The sequence below is a fragment of the Pantherophis guttatus genome, chromosome 3 (genome assembly GCF_059756535.1).
Source record: "Pantherophis guttatus breed Tessera chromosome 3, ASM5975653v1, whole genome shotgun sequence".
Classification (NCBI taxonomy): domain Eukaryota; kingdom Metazoa; phylum Chordata; class Lepidosauria; order Squamata; family Colubridae; genus Pantherophis; species Pantherophis guttatus.
Genome location: NC_142065.1, coordinates 126815227 through 126821690, shown reverse-complemented (window position 1 = coordinate 126821690; position 6464 = coordinate 126815227). Strand labels below are relative to the sequence as shown.

General features: G+C 36.4%; 1 protein-coding gene across 1 annotated transcript in view; it reads right to left on the bottom strand.

Annotated features, from left to right (window-relative positions):
* Window positions 1-235: 235 nt before the first annotated feature.
* IRX2 (iroquois homeobox 2) overlaps window positions 236-6464 on the bottom strand; it is a 59299-nt gene continuing 53070 nt past the window's right edge. The window contains exons 6-7 of the transcript XR_015733222.1: window positions 1338-1394; window positions 236-599 (exon numbers count right to left, since the gene is read on the bottom strand). The gene's annotated coding sequence lies outside the window, so the exon portion shown is untranslated. The remainder of the gene's footprint in view (window positions 600-1337; window positions 1395-6464) is intronic.

Below are 6464 nucleotides of genomic sequence, written 5' to 3'. Positions count from 1 at the left end.
ACGAACATGGGTATTTTTTTTCTAGTTAAAAATTCATATATGAATAGCAAATTATACTCTTTTTTTATTTGAAATGCTATATTCTGTCTGAAAATCAAGATTGTGAAACTTCTGCTTTGCTTGTTAACAGATCCCAAAGAAAAGGGATCCCTCAGCTCATTCAAAGAAACCCTCCCCCCAAGTAACCCATAAGGAAGGTTCATCAAACAAAGAGGAAGTTAAGAAACATTGTGATTGGCATTAAAACTGGTACATTTATTTTCCCCATTGACATTTACAATGGCCATAACAAAAACATATATAAAAATATTCCCTTCTCAACTTTATGGTTGGTCTTCAACCTTATGGCTGGTCTTCCGCAATCTTGGATCCTTTTCTGGACACAGAACTCTGATATTGTTCCTAGGATCTGTTGGAATCACTATTCCAGTTTAAGAGTCACAGTCCCGAGTTACTGGAACTATTTACTTTCCACAACTTCTCTTCTTCCTCCTTCAAGCCATGATACTTCTTCAGTTTCTCATACTCCTTCTTCCTGATGTTGCTGTCACTTGGCACCAACACATCTATCACAATGGCTGTCTTCTGGTCTTTGCCTACTGTTACATATATAAAAGAAACAGCAAAAAGTCAATGAAATATAAATGTTTTTATTAAAGTAGCCTTACATAAAATGTCATCACATGTTGCAAAACATTTTTAAAGATAGGGAACAGCTTGCTTAACAATGTGAATGGTGCATATGAATTAACATGGGCCACCCACTTTTCTAAGTAGTCCTCAGATAGGGCTTCTGGTAGCACTCTAAAAACTTTGTTCAGATATAGAAAGACATGTGAACTCATCAGGCTAATGCATAATTGATGGAATATGATTATTTTTCCTTCCTCGTAATATCCTCTTTTTTCCCCTCACAAACTATCTATTTCCATTGTCTTCCTGTTTTTAAATTAAACTGTTGAACAAAGAGAATTTTGTTGCCGCAATTATGTACACGATCCTCTTGTCAGAGCACTGTTTTTCTTTGAAGAGCAGCTTTACTGTATATATAATGCAAAGTAACAATAATTATCTCTCTGATGTAAATCATCTCTCAATCATAAAGTTTACTTAATAAGCACTAGGACTAGTTACGATCTCCTATTTGCACAGTAATCATAAATGAGATCCGATTACTCAGCTGTTGATTTCAATGCACTTCTGATGGCAAAACTAGTTGGCTCTAGTGGTTAAGGCACCAGGCTAGAAATCAGGGGACCATGAATTTGAGTCCCTTCCTTGCTGTGACAGCTGGCTGGGTGACTTGGGGCCAGTCACTCTTTCTGAACATAACTCACCTCTGAGGGTTGTTGTGGGGAAAGTAGGAGGAGAAAGGATGTGTTCAGTGCCTTGAGCTGTTTGTAAAAATAATAAAGAGTTACAAATAAATAAATGACAAATATCCATCCCAAAAAATACTGCTATCAAAGAAGGAGGAGAAAAGAATGGCCACTGGGTGCAGAACATTATTTATCTATTTATTCGCTTATTTGTTTTATTTATTTATTTATTTACTCATGCATTCACTCATTCAATTTATATGCTGCGGATCTTACTCTGCAAAGCAACTCCTGGTATGTCTCCAATGACCTCATATGCTCTGGAACATAATTTAATGAATTTCTAAAAGGAAGTAATGTAAAGGTTTCTTAATACATGTGTATATAGTTTTAAAACTCTAACATTGATGTGAAAAATCAGATGTTGACATCAAAACGTGAATTTTGAATTCTGGCATTCAATGTCAAATCTTGTGCATGTTTAACCTAAAAAGATCAATGATACAGAATTGCTGCACACTCTGCACTCCTAATCACAATTCATTGTTGATGTTTATACCTTAATTATTTTCAAGACTCTCCATTTCTTGACAGCAATATGTTTAGAGACCACACAGAAACTGAAGCTTGGAATGGTGAATTCAGAAACCAACACCCTTTCAAAGTATGATTGTTCCACAGATAAGAACTTCAATGGAAATCTTCTATCTGATCTCTACAGGTTGATTCAAGTCTTTCCACATAGTCTCCCACACAGTCATTTGACTTCATACAGTGCTTCTTACAGCACTAGTTTATATCAAGAGAAAATAAGTTAATCTGCTTTTAACTGTTAAGCATGCTCCTTAATGACTACAAATCATTTGAGTAATGGCCAGGTTTTAATTATTAGTAATAAATCTGAATTCATGCTATCTTTGAGTTCCCATGGAACTCAATTGTTGGGACTTGATTTAGTCATCCTATCAATGATTCCATCATCCAGATGAAAACTTGCTGATACCATGATATAGATAATGAAGGTAATTTTGGATATTCAAGAAGAATTTTTATTATTCCAATAGGCAATCTAAATAGATTGCGTGCATGACCAAATGATTTGAGCAAAACTTTCTCTAGGAACAACAACAAAAAAAGTTTGGAAGCCAAGTTAAGCTTTGGGGTTAAACCTTGGCTTTAATTAGTGCTTATTGTGATCCTAAGTGATTCCACAGTGATTCACACATGAGGAAAATCCAGCCACATATAATTAATATACAACATTATGGGGCCAAGGGGGAATATTGTTTTTATCAAACCATGGTTGTATAGTGTTAAAACTACAAGTGCAAACAAGGCCTTCATTAGAGCTTAATGTAAAAAAATCACATAACTAAAAAGGGTTATTTAAGTCATCAAACTTTTTCAGTACAGAAATCCAAATTAAAACATTGCTAACAGATGGCTGTCTATCATGTATTTAAATGAATGCATGATAGACATTCCAATGAAGAGGGCCTCATGACATGCTCTGTGTAACTTATTGAATGTTAGAAAGCCTTTTTAAAAGCCTTCCTATAATTTTAACCAATTATTCTGTGTCTTGTACTTTGAAGTGACAGATTGTTTCATGGTTTCAAGAATGCTATAATATACACAGCCCTTCTTTACTCGTTGTTAAAAATCTCCATTTCCACTTCTCTTTCTCTTCATTGGATTTAGTGCCTTGAAGTATTTTTAATACTTTAATTTAACTTCTAGTACCTTGAAGTACCTTTGGTACCTCATTGCCCTTCTCTAAATGTATCCCAGTTTGTTTGAAGCCCTTTTAACATTTTGTGCTGAAAACTAGAACCAGTGTTTGATATTAGATTTAATTAATACAGAATATGGTGAAACAATTGTTATTCAGAATTTGGAAACTACTCTGTTAATGCAACCTACATTTGGATTTGTCTTTTATGTAAAAATAAAAAGTTGAGGCTGTATGTTATTATCTTATTCTACTGCGCTAAAAAGAATTGGAAGTCAATGCTTTTCTTTCTTTTCCCCTTTCCCCCTATATTTTTTCCTCTTCCTTTTTTCCTCCTCCACTTTCCCACTATTTTCATTTTTCTTTGCATTTTATATTTTGATAAACTAATAAAAATAGGAAAAAAATGGAACTTGCTAAATATATAGGAAATAAAACATGAATATTGAAATAATGTAATAAAACATGAACAGAATGCTAGCAAAGGAAAACATTATACTGTTAAAGATCAAGGAAAAAGTGATTTTGGTTGCTCAAAAACAGGCTACTTAAACTGATGCAATCAAGGCCAGAATTGAAAAAGTCATCAAATGATTTAAAATGCAGAATGTGCAAAGAAGCAGATGAAACAATAGATCCTATTGCTAGCTCATGCAAGAGGATTGCACAAAGTGATTATAAACAACATAATGCAGCCTCCAAAATGATTCATTGGAACATGTATGAAAATTATCATAGAATAGAATAGAATAGAATAGAATAGAATAGAATAGAATAGAATAGAATAGAATAGAATAGAGTAGAGTAGAGTAGAATAGAATAGAATAGAATGAGCATATTAAATTATTGTGAGATTTCTAAGTACAGACTGATAAAATCTTGGCTCATAAGACACCATATATATATATAATTGAAAAGAAGAAAGTATGGATAATTGATGTGGCAATATCAGGGAATAGTAGAATTGAAGATAAAGAATAAGATAACAAAGCATCAAGATCTAAAAATCAAAGATGAAGATTATGCCATAAACCACCAGTGGTGGTCCCTGTAGTTTATTAGCAGACTGGGTGCTACACCAGAAAACCTTGGACGGTCTTTAGAAAATCTGCACATTGACAAAATTTTCATCTGTTAATTACAAAAGACTAGTGTTCCTGCTTCTTAAGAGCCATGGTGGCGCAGTGGTTAGAGTGCAGTACTGCAGTAATACTTCTGCTGGTCACCGGCTGCCAGCAGTTTGGCAGATCGAATCTCATCAGGCTCAAGGTTGACTCAGCCTTCCATCCTTCCAAGATTGGTAAAATGAGGAGGACCCAGATTATTGAGGGCAATATGCTGACTCTGTAAACCGCTTAGAGAGAGCTGTAAAGCACTGTGAAGCAGTATATAAGTCTAAGTGCTATTTCTATTCTTCCACTTCTTATGCTAAGTCTTCTTTATTGGCTAGCATCTCTTTTGATTCCTTGTAGTAGTAAGTCAACAATTGCATAGTTCTTTTTTTTTTTTTAATTTGATTTATATGCCGCCCTTCTCCGGAGACTCAGGGCGGCTTACAGTGCATTAAGCAATAGCCTTCATACTTTTGTATATTTATACAAAGTCAGCTTATTGCCCCCACAAACTGGGTCCTCATTTAACCTCCTTAGAAAGGATGGAAGGCTGAGTCAACCTTGAGCCTTGGAGAGATTCGAACCAGCAGTAAATTGCAGGCAGCTGTGTTAATAACAGGGTGCTTTAAACCACTGTAGTACCAAGGCTCTTTCTCCTCACACAATCGTAGCAGTTTCTGCTTATTTAGCAAGAAGCAATCGTTTAATCAGGGACAATGGGCAATCAGTGGCATTCAGGCCACCCTCTTTGCAGTGGAAGAGATTTAAGAGAGTGAGAAAAAAAATTGAAAGCTAAGGAAGATAGGAGAGATAAAGCTTAAAACTGAGATAACTTTACTCATAAGTCAGAGATAAGACAACAGGAATGTAAGATAGAAAATAAGTGACAAAAAATACTTGTGGGTAAGAAGTAAGATAAAATGCTCAAGGGGTTTTGCTCTGCGTATGCCTTGCTGATGTATCTGCCTATAGATGGAATTCAAGGATGTGGATTAGTGGACAAAGGACTCAGTGCCTCAGCTGAAGAGACAATTGAGACCAAAAGAGCCAAAAGAACACACTGTGTCGTGGCTGAGAAAATGGACCAGGATTAGGCAGAGCCAAAGAGCTGACAAGGAGCTGACTGTATCTAGAGGAGTCAGCAAATAGCAACAGCAATAGCACTTAAACTTATATACCTCTTCACAGTGCTTTACAGCCCATTCTAAGCAGTTTACAGAATCAACATATTACCCCCAACAATCTGACTTCTCATTTTACTGACCTCAGAAGGATGGAAGGCTGAGTCAACCTTGAGCTGGTCAGGATTGAACTCCTGGCAGTGGGTAGAGTTAGCCTGCAATACTACTTTTTAATCACTGTGCCTTGACCAAGGTCAAGAGAATGCAAGTCACCAGAAATGAGACGTTTTGGCAAGGCAGCTGTGGTGTGAGCATCCTTGCCAAGGAAAGAATTGAACTCACTGTTTGCATCCTATGTGACTGAAAAAGTATTGTCCCCTTTAAGGAAACTGAGATTCCACAGAGATTCCAGCCCACTGACTTCAGTAGTTATTGCTATATAAAATTATTTTTGAATCTGTGTAAATCTGGCTTTGTACAGTAAGGTTATTGTATTAATGAATATAGCAAAGTGGAATGATTTAGCTTTGGTTGCATTATATATAACAAAACAAATTGATTTGTTCGCAATCAGAAGTTGGTTTTGGGACTTAATGGATCTGGGGGGAACACCCCTTAGAGCATGGGTGAAATTCAGCAGGTTCTGACAGGTTCTAGAGAACCAGTAGCAGAAATTTTGAGCGATTCGGAGAACCAGTAGCAGAAATTTTGAGTAGTTCAGAGAACTGGCAAATACCACCTCTGGCTGGCCCCAGAGTGGGGTGGGAATGGAGATTTTGCAATATCCTTCCCCCAGGAGTGGGGAAGGAATGGGGATTTTGCAGTATCCTTCCCCTGCCAGACCCATCAAGCCACACCACGCCCACCAAGCCACACCCACAGAACCAGTAGTAAAAACATTTGGATTTCACCACTGCCTTATAGCCCCCAACTGGTTGCAGATTTGACAGCAATTTAGTTGAATTAAATTTTAAAAATTGTCCGGACAATTGGGAGCTTTCCCTTGAGTTTCTCAAACTCAGGACTACAATAGTCAGTGTGAGGGAAGAAAAAGGGGGTGCTCAAAGAGCTATATTTGATTTGCACATTTCCTGGAAATCATATAAGTTAAACCAGCTCTTTGAACAAGTGTTCTATTTGCATTAACAAAATAAGGTGGAAACTGTGAATTCACCAACAT